The sequence below is a fragment of the Takifugu flavidus genome, chromosome 18, assembly GCF_003711565.1.
Source record: "Takifugu flavidus isolate HTHZ2018 chromosome 18, ASM371156v2, whole genome shotgun sequence".
NCBI classification, from domain to species: domain Eukaryota; kingdom Metazoa; phylum Chordata; class Actinopteri; order Tetraodontiformes; family Tetraodontidae; genus Takifugu; species Takifugu flavidus.
The window spans coordinates 1,097,418-1,115,067 of NC_079537.1; the positions used below are offsets into that span (position 1 = coordinate 1,097,418).

Below are 17,650 nucleotides of genomic sequence, written 5' to 3' on the forward strand. Positions count from 1 at the left end.
GCTAACCTGCATTATCAGGTTTGTTTTTCATCCACTGATGTGATCATTGTTACCATTTCAACATAGTCTGCATCATTTTATATGTGTAAAATATGAATTCTGTATATGTTAAACACATTCTTATTAGTTTTGTCCATCTTAATAAATGTTTCAGTCGGCCAGTGTGCTCTTACAGAGAATGAGAGGTGACTGCAGTAAATTCTCTCTCTCTCTCACACACACACACACACACACACACGCACACACACACACACACAAAAACAGACACATGCACATTTTATGACTTGCCCCCACCTCTGTGGTGAAACAATGATTATTTTCTGATGTATTCCAGAGTTAATTAAAGCTCAAGACCCATCCAAGGACAGGGTTGATGGGTTGCTGATGACCACAGACAAGCCTTCATCCAATAGTTGCAGTGGACAGCAGCTATGTGCCAGGTCAAACAAAGGAAAACTCGTATATGTCCTATACGTTTACATTTCCCTGTATCCAGTTACATCACTGAAAGTGTGTCTGTCTTATTCTCAACAATGAATGTACATAATAGGTGCACAAGATTATGTGACTGATTTGAATCATTTTTGCTTTAACATAATGCTTTGTTTTTTATTTATACTGTATATATATACATAAAGAATTATGTGTGTGTGTGTGTGTGTGTGTGTGTGTGTGTGTATATAATCTCATGTGTTTAGATGCCTTTACATAAAGTGACACTAATCAGGAGGGTTGCCACCAAGGCTGTGTTGAATTCGCCATGAGCATGAAAATGAACCAGGCCAAAAACATTAAGTCTTGCCTCCACCTGGTACCTATTCTGTAATGGCTTCCCGTGCAGGGGGGTGGCTCAGTGCTGGGGGAGGTTTTTTGGAGAGAGAGAGAGAGAGAGAGAGAGAGCGAGAGAGAGAGAGAGAGAGAGAGAGAGAGAGAGAGAGAGAGAGAGAGAGCAGGCACCTGGTCATTTCTTCAGATGGGAAACAGCATCCTGCCACTACACCCATCTATCAGGCTCAAATGAGATGTCAAGGGTCAACTGCGATACAGCGCGGAGCGTCGCCCTTTCTCCACAGGCTCCCTATTTGTCACCACAAATGAGGAAAACAGCATTCTCCAGGGGTCCTTGACACACAAAGAAACAGACTCGCACATTCACATTAATTAGGAAGCCCACGCAAGACGCTGAGCATCTGTCATGGAGGCTGAAAACACACGCACGCGCGTGCACAAACCCTGCTCTTCAGATGTAAATGTACGGAAGATTAAACGTTTCATTATTTATTTGCTTTTCTCCTGTTATTTTCGTCTCTTCCCGGAGTATGAGGTTGCACCAAATGGACGTTAAAGGGGGCTGTGTTCCTGTTTGTTGACCATTGCTTCAGTCAGAAATGTGCACGTGGCCATTAGCAATCCGTGTCGATAAATGACAACGCTTCCTAATGAGGGCAAACAGAGCAGGCCAGCCTCACACCAGCATGATGAGTTCTAACATTTGCAATACTATTTATCTCAGTCACTTGATTCCTCATTCTGGCTCCATGCTTTCACAAACCAGAAAGCACTTGGAGGTAGAAGATAGAAATTGCCCCCACGTATCTATATAAAACAGTATAAAGACAATAGGGTAACCTGACCACAGTGTTTGGATTTGGCAGCATTTGGTAGGATAATTAGATAGTTTCCCATTATTCTTTATGGGAAAGAGGCAGTAAAGACAGAGAAGAAGCAGGGGAGCAGTAGGAAGAAAAAAACAGCAGATGTCCAGTGCAGGAGCTGAACTCAGGTCAGCTACAGCGATGCAATAATCTCTCTATATAGAGCCCAAACTAGCTGTCTGCAACAATACTGAGTAAGTCAGTATCCCTGGGATCCAGCCTGGAGTTGCATTCAGCACCAAAATGTAATGGAAACTTCATCTGGTCAAAATAACCGATCCTGTCAAATAGTTGAACTGTCACCATACAATGAAAGGCTTCATAACCAGCCCAACAGTTATCCTGCCATCTTTTACTCATGGACATCCCTTGAAAAGAAAACACGTGCGAGGATCTGGGGTGAAAGGGAAAAGACTATGGCTGCAGGATGAGTCCACATTTTGTTTGTGAAAGAGAATCTTTCCTTATAACTTGACACAATTTTAGATGAGATCTTCCACACAGACTTAGGATGCTTGTATCTGCGTCTAATCAAAACCAGCAAGGACCGATAACAGCACTGGGACAAAGGACATTTGATCTAAGAATAGTTTGTCTCCTGTGCATGGGGGCAGCAGTAACATTAGCGGCACAGTCACAGGTGCTAGCACTTCCCCATGTTGCCGGCACAACTGATCTGTTCTCATATGGAGGTGGCCACAGGATAGCATCTTGACCAATCACAGAACGATATGAACTGTAAGGATCTGACTGCAGAGTCAACATTAACAGACAGTCGGGGGGGAAAGGCACAGATGGAGTTGGTTAGCACTGAGGTACCAATCCACACAGGGCAAAAAAAGCAAGTGGCTAGGCTAACGTACAAGGTCAAACCATCTGTAAATGCAGTCGAACAACACTTGAAAGAGACATTGCTGGAGAGCACTGAAGAAGAACACAGCTTATATACAAAAGGACACCATAACAGAGAGGGGAACATTTCAGTCAGAAGGGAAGAATGAGTCCACTGAGGAAAACAGAAGACATGGGCACAGACCAGGAACACAAGACAAACACCAAGCTAAATTAAAAAGATAAACTAACCGACAAAAACATAAAACTGATGGATCCTGAAATGTGCCGGCTCGGAATTTTATAGCAGTAGCCACCGTTATGCTTGTCCAAATCACATCGCTTGTCATATTAAATCAGGTTTTGCACTGTTTCTCAAGAGTTGTGTTGTTTTCAAAGGATCAAAAATGCGTGGCCAACAGGGCTAAATGCAGTAAGGTAAAACCTATATATACTCAAGACAAAACTGACCAAGGATGCTTCCTAAATTTCACTTAACTGTGACAGAACGTGTTGGTTTTATGACCTTAAAAGGAGGCGACTCAGCTGACATGTAACCACCAGGTTGTATCCTTGAAAAGCCCTGATGCAGGACAGCAGGAGACAGCTCATTGGAGGCTTTGGGCCACTGGAGGCTTTGGGATAAATGAAAACACATGTCAACGGGCCACACAGCCGCAACTCGTGCTAACCCTGAGTTCTTAGTGTAATCAATCTCCAGAACACAGTTCAAATCCACATATAAGTCAGCATTTGCCATCCTGTAAAACTTCAAAACCATAGAAAATTTCATTGTTAATAAAGCTCCATGATGGATGTGTGGCAAAGATCTCATCCTAGTTCCTGGTGTTTAAAGAGGATGAAATGTCATTGTTTTTTTCATTTGAGCACTTTTGAGTAAATCATTTAGCAGGTGGGACAGAGGTAAGATAGACAGAAATGGAAGTTTTATTCCTGCAAGCCATTGGTCATCAGGGAATGTATCATTGGGAAAGGAACAACTAGAAGGATATGAGTGAGGAGACGTTGGACTGGGGGAAAAGGGGGTCAAGGGTGGGGGAAGATAGAACTTTAAGCTCAAGCTGACAGATGTGAAAGCTACTTTTCCTTACCAATGTGTCCACAGTGAAGTTAGGGCTCTGTGAAGTAATAAGCTTCTGGCTCATATGTGGTGAAGATAAACAGAAGCAGTCAAGGGCACTAAGCAGTCATGGTAATCACTGAGAACATGCACACATGTGCACACATACACACACACTCTGCCAAAATGACTTAAGGTGTTGTCATCCAGTTTAACACCAATGGCTAATTGGCTGCCACGAGGTTGCTTGGCCTTAAAAATACAACAGCCAGGATATTTAAACAGCGAGCATGCAAATAACCTGGTTTTAGTCTGCACCGTGCAATGAAGCTTGAAATAATTGTCACTAATATACACAAGTTACACGCTAAATAAAGATAAACTGAGTGCATGCACAACAGTCTCAGTCAACCCAACACCCAAAGCCTGTTGTAGAGGCTGGGCAGCTGGAGCCCAGCTAGGAGAGTAGTGATACAAAGGTTATTGGTTCACTCCCACACCCCTGCATATTAAGCGTCAAAGTACCTTTGAGTTAGATCAATCTAATAGCTCCGAAAGCTGTTTAGTATGAAGGTATCAGTGTGTCAAAGCGAGTCTAAAAAGGCGATTGCAGACTTGTGATTGACAGGCTGGTTAGAGATGACCAGTAAACCTAGAAATAAAACAGGAAGATGGAAAATTTGGCATTGTTCGGGTCCATTTTGGCAGGTCCCATACTATTTTCATTAGTTGACATGGGTCATTTGCAATTTGTTTAGCTGACAAGTGTGTGAGTGTGTGTGTGTGTGTGTGTGTGTGTGTGTGTGTGTGTGTGTGTGTGTGTGCGTGTGCGTGCGTGCGTGCGTGCGTGCGTATCCATGCCTGTTTCACATCTTGTTCTCAGGTCTGATAAATTATTCGTTGTCATTGGTAACTGTCCAGAGTGGATCCAGCATAATAAGAAAAACTTGCGTGTGGCATGAAGTCAAATCACGCTGTCCCTCAAACGCTGGCAAAGGAGCGAAATAAAAGCTTAACTTTTACTGTTGGTGCACAAGAAGCTGCACAGATCTAAAAGTCGAGCAACACTTCTTCCCTGCAATTAACCCGAGCTGTTTGTGTAGCGTCGCTGCCCCAGCACAAACAAATAGAATCAAAGCAATTTTATCGTCCACTCTATTATAGAGTGAATTTTTAATGCACCCAAGCAAATATATGCCTTTTGGTTAATGTTGTTAGGCTGATTTGAGTTGGGAGAAATGATTGTTTACAATGCCAGTCGCATCGTGGCATCTGGTTGAAAGGCAGCGAGACGGCGGCTCTCCAAAGTGACCCAATAATCTCTTTTTTTTAAGTGAACGATGTATCTAAAAGAGCAGGTATCAAGAAACATAATCTAAAAGAAATAAATCTAAAAGGAAATAACTCCTTGTTGATTTCTGGGGAGGGGCTGGGATGACAGAAGAAAAAATTGCCCAGTCAGTGCAGTGGCCAGCTAAGAGATTTGCACATAGCAACAAGAATTTATCCAGTCGGCATCTTTGAATCTGAAGACTGAAGAGCAAAGCTGATGATCGCACCAAGCCGAGTGTGTTGTTGTTGATGCCGGATCGGCACATCTCTCTGGTACAGTATTATTTACGCGCTGTTTATTTGTGACGTCATCTGTAGTAGGACACTATTGCCACGAGGGGGCACTGCTCGGACCTTGCGTGTAAAAACGAGGGAAATTAATTACATATTTGTTTGCAATTTGGTTCTAATCTTGTGTTTATGCAGTATATTTTATAGAGTGCTGTTATCCAGTCGTTTAGGTTCATGTTATTGAAATTCACCTGGAATATTTTTTAACTGCCAGCGTTGGGATGGTTGCAAATAATACTTCAGCAAATACAGAAATTATTTCAAATACACACTACATGAAATATATTGACAGGTTACTTTTTCATTCTTTACTTTTACTTACAGCACAATAGCACTGCTGCTTCTGCCTAACCATAAACTAAAGTCTCATGCGTCCCTATTGTTTTCTTTATATGTACTTCAATATAAATTCTCACATATGCCACTCCATATATTTTCTCCAACATCCATTCCTAAACAGATAAATAGAGAAATGTGACAAGGAGTGAAGACCATTAACGTGCGAGTGGAGCGTAGTGCCTATCCTTGCGTGGCAGCGTGGCTGCTGAGGACAGCTGTGGCAGTTCCACTTATTGAGTTGATGGGTAATTGGTCTCAAGGGGAACGCGATGACGAAGTGACTGCTTGCAGTCAACCTTGTGTTCATGTGTATGTCACAGTAATGCGCATCCACCATATGATGCATGCAGACGTCCGCCTCGACCGTAGATCGTGGAAAAGAACATATGCAAGTCCAAATGTTTTAACTCTTCACTTAATTCAATCTGTTGCCTTCAGAAAGTAGCGTGGATATTAAGGTACAGTAACAGCCTCAGCTCCTGCTCCTCTGCTGTTCAGAGCAAATATTTGACTTCATGCATTGTTTTCATGACTGATCTTTAGTGACATGTTATGTTGCAGATTTGGTTTAATAATTCAGCCTATAATCAAGAAACCTAAATCATTTATTCATGAGTATCGTACAGCACGTCCAGAGCATTCGTTACTCAGTAATAATCATTTCTGGGCAGAGACTATTTAAGTTTTAGTAGCTATTTCTGAGTTTAGCATGATACAGCTTTTCCTTTTTTAAACCAAAATAATAAGAAAAAATAAGAAAATAAGCACAGATTGTATATATTTCAGACTTTCAATGGAATTCAACTACATGAACTTTGCTTTAAGATTCAGTAAATCAGTTCAGTAATTTTACCAGGGGGATTTCAAGGTGTCAGCCTTCAGACTAGCTGAGTAAGAGTCTTATGAATCAGGCATTCAAACACACGCACGCGCACACACACACACACACACACACACACACACACACACACACACACACGTACGCGTGCACACACACACACACACACACACTGGTATACGTAGTGCTCTCTGTTGGCACAGACATTGAGCTTGTGTTTGTATCACAGCAGAGCCCTTTGATGTTCAGTAGCATTTTCCATGCTGCTGTTCCTTTCCGCTTTCTCCCCTCGCGCCAAAACACAGACACGGAGCCAGTGTCGGGAGATGTCCAACTTATCTAATGTGTTCAGTGCATGTTGTGCTGCCAGACTCCATCTGGACGGAGCTGCTTCCTACCCGAGGACCAACTAGGATGCGTCATCAAACCCAGTTCCTGGATGACCAGCCTAAGGAGTGTGTGTATGTGTCCTCACATTTCTTACATATGGAGCACCAAAATCTGCAAAGTGGGGCCATGTTTGCAAAGCGGGACCAGTTTGCTGGGCCTCATGACTTCAAAGGACTGTTTGAGGTTAAGACGCGGTTTTAAGGTTGAGGAGAGAATTGGGTTAAGGTAAGGGCAAGAGTTAGGATTAGGGGGTTAGTTGGGATGGCATGGGTAAGGTGCTGGGTAATGTTTTATATCTACGCAATGTCCTCGCACACAGAAATGCGAGGCTGTGTGTGCGTGTGTGTGTGTGTGTGTCAGTGAGAGAGAGGACGAGAGAAAGTGTACATGCATGCAGGGATTTAAAAGCCATACTTGGTTCAGAATATTTAAATATCTATCAAAGCACATTATAGCAACTTTAGCTGAACTGCCCGACCTTTACTGAAGTTGAGAAACATGTCGTTGTCATTGTAGGTTTTAATTCCGTGTGCATTTCTCCCAGTATCCCAGTTTCCTCATTGTTTAAGCACACGCACATATGGCTGATTGGACATTCAAAATTGCCCAGAATTATGACAATTGAGTGTCTGAGCAAATGCAACAAGACTTGTCTGGCATAAAAAGGAGGGATGGAACAGCTGATGTACCGTTGCCAGAAAGGTAAGTCTGTAATTTCATGATTAGGAAAAGCAATGACAGCAATGTTTTCTTTTAAAAAAACGTTTTCTAGAAATGAAAGTGAAGTTGTGGCCAGAATGTTCATACGGCAACATTCTTTATGCGTATTACCTGTGTGTCACTTGAACAACCTCAGTCCTGCACAAATGCACCTCATCTCTCCGGAAAATAATGAGTGATCATTAAGCAGCGTTAATAACAGCGACAATATCAATGAAAATGAACTATCCTCACCCGTGGCAATTGCACTCCTTGAGGAATTGCAATCATTTACCAGAATGGCCGCAATCAGCTCCGAGCAGCCGCATCCATTATTCCTGGCGTCGTCCATTCTGTGTTCTGCGCGTAGTTCCCATTTTCTTGTCTTTAAAGTTCTCTTTTAAGAATCTTTGAGCGGCAGGCTCTGCTCATTTGGCCCCATCTACCCTCCAACCCCCAACGACTGCAGCTGCACTGGAATGACAAACAGGCTAAAAGCCGCCCCTGAAACATCTGAAAGTCCTGCATTTTCACAGAGCCGCATTTACAAAAGGAGAAAGGCAGATGTTTAATAACGCACTTTTTTTTCCCACCCCCACCCCCCTTTTGCTCAGCAAGACTAATGTTTCCTTTCAAATGCATTAGCATTTTGATAAGAGCAGCAGGAGCCGAGCCTCCCTCTCCTGCCTGAGCGATAAGGTGAGGTGTAATTGGGAAAAGCCCACATTTTGAAAACAGAAGGAAGCAATGGAGGACAAGAGCTTTAAGGTGGATAAGGTTTGCTGATTCAGGAAGGAAGAAGAGCATGAATAGAAACAGCGCGACTCTGGTCGACACCGTGGGTGAAAGAGTAGGATAACAAGAGGCGTGTATTTTTTATTTATATTTTTTTAAAGCCATTCAGTCACTTGCTGGTGGAGGGACTTTATTGGAGGTGGCATTCAAGCCCTCAGGCTCGGTGGCTGCGCACGAATTATGTAGAAATGCGTGAAAGGCAAGTGTCAGCAGTGGTTTTACTTCTGGTCTTTGTGCGTGTGGCACACAGCAAAACCTTTGGTATTTTAGTCAGGTCATCACTGTAGCCTGCACCTATTTAAGAAGCAGCAGACGCTGCATCTCAGACGCTGATCCAGCTCAACTCTGCTATTATCATGCTAGTATTTGGGTAATTTCATACAAATCTGTCCAGTCCATTTCATAGATGTGCATAGAAAATATTTGCGTAGTAAATACAGCATGATTAGGTGGCTTTCTGCATTCATTTTATTTATTTTTTACCACTTTTATGGTTTTTACAATCCACAGCTAGCAAGAAGTAATTTATTACAAAACGTCACCAGAAAATGTGTCTAAAAACTCTTTCTTGAGGAATTGCCTGACGGGTTTAGTCACCTCTTATTCTTCACAGAGCGTGACTCCAACTATTGCCCTTAAGGGCCCGATGGTTCCGCCATCACAACGACAACTGCGAATGACACCAGCGGCGCTCCTCTCTTGACACCCAAACCCACCTCAAACACCGAGTCCCGTTATCTGAGGGTTCTTTCTGGGTGCTCTGAGCGGCTGCAGGGCTGTCACTGGATGTTGCATTCATTCCCTCACGCCATGCGAGCCCTGAAGTCATGGCGCTTGACGAGTTCTTGGACACTGACAGTGTCTGCACGCCGCGCCCCATCCTACCCCACAACTGCAGCAGCGCGTCCCGCCGTTTAAAACCTCTCAGCCATTTCTCCACGTACCTGCTCCGACTGGAAGAAAAGCGGAATAAAATATGTCTCATGAATATTTACGCGCACCTCGAAAATGACCCCAAAGTGACAAAAATCATTGTCAGCCGTGGAGATAGACTACAATGATTGCCGCGCGCTACATTCATCACGAGGTGACGGCGGTGATAGATGTTGCTTTTCCAGCATGAAGATTAGCCTAATGCCTGTTTATCAGCGCTGAATTCAAAAGCCCAGATCTGAGAATGAATCCGTCATCCATCAAAGGCACCCTCGCCGCTGCTGGAGATACCCATATCGGCAGAAGTCGTTGTCTCTTTCACACAAACACACCTTCTTGTTAGCATTCTCTTCTGTATCCCACCTGCTGACACTGTTATTGATTACAGTGGGGGACCAGCAGCCACAATACATGATTTCTCCTGTCCCAAAGTGATTTCTATCTGTCTCCTGCAGGAGAGCATGAAAGGCTCATCAGGCTGAAGAGCGCCATTTTCAAGGTGTGGAACTTTTAATAAAAACGTTTTCGCATTGTCGATTCTGAGCGTGACCTGTTTTTTCCAACCTAAATTCAGTTCACAGCCCCCTGCGGTGTGTATACACGTAAGTAATGGAGAAGGCCATGGTGGGGAGAAGCTTTCCTTGGACCCTCTCTGTTGTCTTTGTTCTCTTTTTTTTCTGTTCTCTTTTCAAAGACAATGCTGGTTTACCAGAACTTTTGTGTTTTAAGTGAATTTATAGAATATTGCCATAGAAAATGAGTATCTAAGGTGTTTAGGGGCACATTTTTTCATTATAAACACCCACAGTCACTCATCTGTCATTGTTTGAACCAGCTATTCATCCGCCATCCACCACCCTCCCTCAGCTCAGATCCACGGGTCATGTTTTCAGCCAGATCATGCACATCTTGCGAGAGATGCGCACAACTAATAACCTGACGCCACTGCAGTCCACACTTGAATAAATGGTGTGTGTCATTTGGACCTGTCCCAACAGCATCATGTGAAGCAAGTGCCACTGCACCTGCAGTGCCCCCACAGGAGTGAAAACTCATTACAATGTGAATCAGAATTGGGGGAAACTGGACAAAACCGGATAGAAACCTTCATCTGGCTGTTTGGTCTCCACAAAAGTGGGGGCTCACTAAGAAAAAAGGTGAGTCCAGATGTGGCGTTCAGCACGGAATGGTTCCCTGTGGTTGTTGGGGGGGGGGGGGGGGGGGGGGTTTGTTTTTCATTTTTTCCACATTCAGATCATCAGCATGTAACAAAGGGCTTCAACTTCTGGGCTCAGCTGCTGCCGTTTCTACCGGCGTGCTCCTCCGCGGCAGCAGCAGGCAAATTTTAATCACTTGCTGGCAGACAAAAAGGCAGGCTGAGGGGGGGGGGATAAACGATGAGAAATATCCGCTGCTTCCTGAGAGATGGAGGATGAGGAAGAATCCCCTTTGGGCTGAGTGGAGGGAGAGAGAGGGAGCGAGCGTGTGCACAACAAATATTCCTAATGAGAGATGAGAGATATCATTCACCTTGGAGAGGTGGTACCAGGACATTTATTGCCTCTGCCAAACATAACGGCATGTCTTTCTGGAGAGGCAGCACCTTTGACTCCATGTTGTGGAGGTCACCCGGCACACAATGGCAAACATGCAGCCAAGTGGTTCAGGCCATGTTCAACACACTCGTTGGTTTGTTTGTTTTTTTTTTTGAAAAATTATGAAATTCTGCTCACTTCAACGTTTGTAACCTCGTTACCATCTCCAATTAGAGTAAGCTGATAAAGGTAGTTAGGCCTGGTTAATCAAGATAAGATCAATGTTCGCAATGATGTGATAAAGTGCTCTCTCAGGAGCCCTTCCCCCAAATAAAATGCCTCTTAGTATGCCGCTCATGTGGAAAAATGCCATAAAGTGCCCTCCAAGGTACCCTTCCAGTGCAAAACATGGGATGAAGCGCCCTCACAGGCGCATTTCCACCAGACAAATTACAACGAGTTTCTCTCAAAGGTGCCCTACCTGTGTAGCTAAAGCACAATAAGATGATTCACCCATGTCCCAAATCAGACAAGGATTAATAAAGCTCATGCTTCTCCGATGTTTTTATTGTACCATATGTACCTTTAACATATCCCACATTCAACAGGATGAACGCCATATTGTAGGGATGTCTGAATGTTTAGTGCTAATCACCATACCCTAAGTTGTGCACCTCATATATCCTATAATGCACTGTGAAAAGTAATGTGCACCCGATGCTGTCTAACCAAGCAATATATCCCCCTCATAGTTTGAGTGAGATGCTACACCGATGGTTAATTAATAACAAACTTAAATATTAAGGATATAATAATGCAGTGTTGAGCATTTTATATTTATAAGTCCACCCAAAACTTGTTAGTGAGAACCAAGACGTTCACTCAAGCTAACTCCTTAAGTAGTGAGTAGGAACGAGGGTTTGACGTCAGACACACCCTTCAATCACACTGTCAATCAGGGCAGGATATGACCAGTCACTCAGCGTAATTATATAGATTATTTCCCTTCATCAGTTAGATGCTTAGAGCTCCAATGTTTAGATAGCTCCCATCATTGTTGCATCAAATATTTTAACTCAAAACTGGTTCTGTGTGGACAGCTATTGTGTAACTAGCTTAATTTCTTTAATGACTTCTACAACTGAACTTACGCTGCTCCATAAATCCCCATAACTGGGCGACTTGCATTGTTGTTATATATTACTAATATCTTGAGCATTTTTTTGGTCGATGCAAAGCTAATAATAATAAATGAATGCCCAATACAATTAAATTAATGGCTTTTGTGGAGCCAACCAACTGTTGCATTAGCCACTATTAGCACTATACACTACCAACTCAAAATGAATTCATTAAAGGATTCGTGTACCGTGCCATGCCACTTTTCCCTATATATTTTTATTGTTAAATTATAAATGGAAATATAACAACACTTCTACCTTCTAACAGGATTATTTAGTAGCTCCACAAGCTGTTTTTGTTGTGAGTCATAATTTGGCTGGTTTGGGGTTTTTTTGTGGGGGGGATTCTTGCCACTGTCGCATTCATGCACTACTTATTTAGGAACTTTAAATTTACATCATTGGTCATTAGATTTGTGTTTTATGTTTTGAGTCAAAGCAAAATTGCCTCCATTATTGTTCAAAGTGTTCTGTCTTAAAGCTGATATTTATTAGATTGCAAAGTTACACCTAGCTAAAATGCATAGCAGTGATTTATTTGCCCCGATTAACCTTCATCAGTGGCCTTTCCCCACCAATAATTACCATTCCAAGTGTACCTTGTATATCTAAATGCATGTCACAAAAGTTTACAGTTTCCTACAATTCAAAAATGTGGAAATGGGGAGAAATGAACAAAGCAAAATTTCTGAGGAACAAGGAGAAGGTCCAGCACATTGGGCCCTTCTTCTGAGGTTTCTGGGCACAGTCAGCTGCAGTGCACGGACCCTGCAAGTATAATTAAAGGAGAAGCATGGAAGAATTGTATTTAAAGTAATCAGAATGGCTCTGGTATGTCCAGATACACGAAGCAGTCATTATAGCAATGCCAACAGTAGTCCAGCCAGAATATCCCCATTTAAAAAGCTAAGTGTCAGACTGTAAGTCATGTTGATGTTTACATCTTCTGTTTTGGTCTGTTGCTCCATCCTCCACCTCTCGCCCAATCAAAAAGTCGGTAGCATTTCGGCATCCAGGTCGCCGGTTACCACTGAGCTTCTACGAATGTTACAAACCCTAAAAGGCCTCGTTAAAATTCCCAAAAACATCATGACCAAGTCAGAAACAAGACAAAGATCTGTGTAGGAGATGCCTTTGAAAGATGGAGACAGCTGAAAGCAGATAAGAATTTGAAGACTGATGCCGAAATGACTAATTTTCCTATGGACAGCTAGCTAAATTTAATAAATGTAAGCACAGAATTTTTAAATATTCTCTACACAAATAGCAGTATGCACGTTCGTTCCTAGTCCACGAGCACATTTGCTGGTGGGTCACCAAATTAGCTGGGTAAAAAATTGTTCGAGAAAAAATACAGCAACTCCTCATTGCTAACATTAGCAACGCAGCATCAGAGCTTGATTCTCTGGTGTGATGCTGCAAAAAAGTTCCAACATTAGCACGGCCATTATGGCAATATAAAAGAGAACTGCGACAGGACATTGGTCAAATGTTCACGTAACTGCTGGATCTGACAACCTAACTGGCAAACTCTTCTTTATGGGGAGGCGGAGCGATACCACATTTAGCAGTATTTCGATTATAACTGCAGTGCCAGCATTGACCACATTGTCACCTGCTGCTCTTTTTACTAGTTAGCATCACATATAACTCCATATCGATGCAGTCAACATTCACAGATCTTACTGGTTGTTGAAACTGCTGAACCCATGAGGGGAAGGCCATTTGGCCAGTGACACTCACATTCACACCTCCCACCACTTTGGAGTCACCAGTTAAATCACCTAGTCCCACAATGCATGCATTTGGACTGTGGGAGGAAGCCGGAGTAACCAGAGAGAACCCACGCAGACGTGGAGTGAACATGCAATCTCCACACAGACATGCCCCTGCCCCCACCCCCGGGAGCGTTCCTGTTAATAACAGGGTTATTTGAATGAAAAGGAAGAACAGCGTCCTGATACTCGCTTAACTGTCAAGACAAATTGTAAATCTTAAACGCTCTGTTCAATGTGATAAGACTTTTGATGGTGGCCCCAGCACAACTGATCACCACATTGATTAGCAGAAATGGATTGAGTGTGTCAGCAGCGGCGGGCGGCCTCGTTGTGCTTCGGCTCCTCCACCGCTAACTCCGCTCCCTCGTTAACAGTTTGGGAAGCTTAAAACTCCTTCTCCCCATGACGCAGCATGTGCTGCTCAATTATAGCTCGCACCGTCTGTCAGCGTTTGATAGTTCTTTAGGCGGCAGTAGAGTTTCATGAGGCAATCAATACACGGTTGCTGCATACATGACAGCCAGCTTGTTGCAAGCCAAAACAGCAGATGCTTTTCTCCCTCGTTTGCATATTCGCCACATGAAAGATCGCTGAGGAGCATGAAAGCTTTCCTTCACCGAGGTTCAAACAGGTAGGAGTTAATCAGGGAGGGAGGTAAAAAAGGAAGAATCTCCAATTATATGAACTGATATTTCAGTCAAAATGCTAACTAATTAAAGCCAAGAGATAAACACAAACATCTCGATGACAGTTCTCACGAGTAGAGCTCATCCAATTTCTTGTTAAAAAACGTGTCGCGTTAATGGTCCCCAAAGATGATATTTATGATTATTTTAGTAATCCAGAATAGACAACCAAATCAAAGCGCAATTTTTGCAAATTAGGAGAAAATACCTCACCGATTCCTTCGTGTTTACCCTGCAGGTTAATGGAGAGGAACATTCTATTTTCTCAAACAGGGGACGAGGGAGGAAAACAAGCTCAATTAATGATCATACTGATCACTCCTGGTTTATGGACCTAACGGGATTTGAATGTGATTTCGATCTGACGTCTGTGGCATCCACGTACCATAGCCATACTTCATCGAGCCTTTTAACTTTATCAAAACACTGCAGCCGCTACGCTCTTCGTGTTGCTTTTAATAGCACAGGAGTTTGAAAATGTGACAGCTTGGGCAGTAAGGGAGGAGGAGATATTGACATGTGGGCTAGGTGACTTAACATAATTGAGTGGAAACAGTGGCCCGCGTCTGAGTGACAAACACACAAACACAGGCGCGCTCAAAGAAGTTCTATTTTCAGAAGACCGACTTTGCACACAATGCAGCTCAGTATGATAGCCAACCTCACTTCTAACGGCGGCACGGCGCAAATAGAAAATGGCAAGATAGCAGGAGCCAAACCTGCCACCTATCTTAAACAGCCACAGTCAGGAGTGTGAGACATTTGACTGCAAAGCGTACGTAATCATTAATCCGGGATTGATCTGTCTGAAAGGTTGCTATCCATCACCTGAACAAGGTGAGGCAGAGGCCCCGGGGAAGTGGTTCAGCTGGCGTGACGGGGCTGCTGGTTTGAGTAGAAATGTTTATTTCTATTTCGGGATCTCGTTTGGATTTTAGACCCGAGGATCACAAAGCCACTGCAGTAGTTTTTTGGGTTTTTTTTTCCAGATTTAATTGCAACTGATCTCGCTTGCATAGCTCCTAGTCTGAGAGCATTTCCAAGCAGAACAAAGTCCCCAAGTCGCCGATCATCAGCCTGCCAGTGAACAAACAGACATGATGGAGCCTCTGCCCAGGGTCTTACATGGCAACAGATCCTTCCAAGAGCCTTCACCTCACCAAGAGCAATTCTTCATTTCTCCTGCTCCTATTTCCATATTTCCACAGGGCACGCTGGTGCTGCATTATGGCTGCACCTACACATTCTCTTCTATTAATTACCTCATTCTAAACAATGTTTGTGTTGGTGTGGTTCTGGGATGAGCTGCCTCTGGGACTGAATTCAACCACGAAAGTTTTATCCAGCTGCATATGAGGCGATCCCAACAGACAGGACCTTCCCACAAAAACTGCCGCATAAATCCACTACAACCGCTGTGTTTCATACCTACTAAGGCTAACAAATATGACCTACGACCAGCAAAAATCCCTCGCACCTCAAACGCACCGCAGCTGAAATGGGAGCACCAGAGGAGCCGACAAGGTCACAGGGAGTCTCCGGTGGCAATACGTAAAGTGGAAAGCAGGGAAAAAAGGAGCATCCCTTCCTGTGGCTCATTTCAGACTAATAAACAGCCTCAGGTGCATCGGTGTTGGTGTCAGTCGGATCATTAAATACTGTGGTTCTTCCATCGCAGCTGTGTAACATTGTGGATAGTTAGTGTGAGGCCATTTAACACTGTGGGGGAGTTTGAAGGATGGATTTTTGGGGGGGTGGGAGGTGTCTAAGAATGTTGCTGTTGATGTTTTATGTGTTCTCACGTTGAGGTTTTATGCTCTGCTTCCTCCTGAGCATCTGGTCTGTGGTCTCCTGACATAATAGCAATCCATCTGAGGGCTCAGCATTGGGGGGAAACTCATCTTAAATTAATATTTGAAATGTTTTTGACATCGTAGCCACAACCTCATATGAATGGCCTCCGCATTTTAAAACGGCGTAATGATTGTTGACATTACTGAAATCGAATCATTGAAAATGTCACAAAATGGTGATGCGTTTTTGCTGAAGACCGGGATGACATCGCCAAATGTCGAGTCCACCGCCCGACCATGCTCAGTTCATCATCTGATGAAGTAAAAACCGGAAGTAGAAAATGTTCCAATAGATATGTTAAAATCAACAAAACAAACACACAAAAGCGGATCTCAAAATGACTAATGAGAAGGGAACAAAACTGAAGTGTGGAAACTAAAAGAAAACCTAAGTGGGAATTTTTACTCCTGCAAAAATGACCCACATGTGTGCAGGAAGGTCGTTTTTGGTGCCTCTCCTGAATGATTTTTGTCAATCTACAGGTTTTGAAACCAAATCCAAATAATTTACATTCCTATGAATTCTACAAAGAACAAGATAACAGATGTTAATGGGGTTGGATTGCTGGCAGCTAGAGACTAGAGCCTTCATCTTCACTTGCACAAGAAGTTACCATTAGAATATTCTCCAACTACAATAGCCAAATAATATCTGGCTGCACATTAACATAATGCAACTTCACCAAAAAAACCCGAATTCACACCAGTCCTGCAGCACAGCGCCATCTCCTCATCAACTTCGGACACTTGGTCGCGCTGAAATCGGTCACTCCGAGCAACATCTCACTCACAACAAGACACAAGAGGAGAGAAAGCTGGCGACGAGCACCACCTCACCTCCTTACTTCATCTCAGGGACGGCTCAGCGGACGGATCCGAGATCAGCTGCAGAAGCGGAGGACCTGCGAAGATGCTCCGCGGACGCGACTGGGAGACACGGTCACAGATACTCACCTGGCCGCTGCTGCTACTGCTGCTGCTGCTGGAGCCTCCGCGGTGAAGAGACACCCACTGTCATGAGGACTGACTCTCTCTCTCCCTCTCTCTCCCTCGCTTTTTCTCTCTCTCACGCACACACACACACCCATACACACAGAGTACAGCTCCACTGTGCTCCAGTGACAGGAAACTGATGCCGTTTTCAAAATAATAACAATATGAAAAAGTATCAGAGGACCTTTCCCTTCTAGGAAATAAAACGATTCTTATCTTATCACATCTACAAATATAGGCGTTGTAAAGGTCCGGATCTATGGTCAATTATGAGAAAAAAACTGAATACAATCATTAAATAAAACACTGTTTCTTTTAAAAATGCGTAAATACAGTCGAGGCAAATCTACTTCTCCTGGCACCCACCGCCAATGGTTGAAGACAGGTGTTGCAATATTTATTCTTGCCGCTAGAGGCTGCTAAATCTTTCCCCTCACATG

General features: G+C 43.5%; 1 protein-coding gene across 4 annotated transcripts in view; it reads right to left on the minus strand.

Annotated features, from left to right (window-relative positions):
* Window positions 1–17,217, minus strand: part of rbfox1 (RNA binding fox-1 homolog 1) — a 202,197-nt gene extending 184,980 nt beyond the window's left edge. For 2 of the 4 annotated variants that reach the window (XM_057014188.1, XM_057014182.1), the window contains exon 1: window positions 17,055–17,213. The gene's annotated coding sequence lies outside the window, so the exon portion shown is untranslated. Of the gene's footprint in view, window positions 1–17,054 lie in introns of all 4 variants that reach the window. The other 2 variants (XM_057014183.1, XM_057014184.1) reach the window with 2 other exon arrangements.
* Window positions 17,218–17,650: the final 433 nt, after the last annotated feature.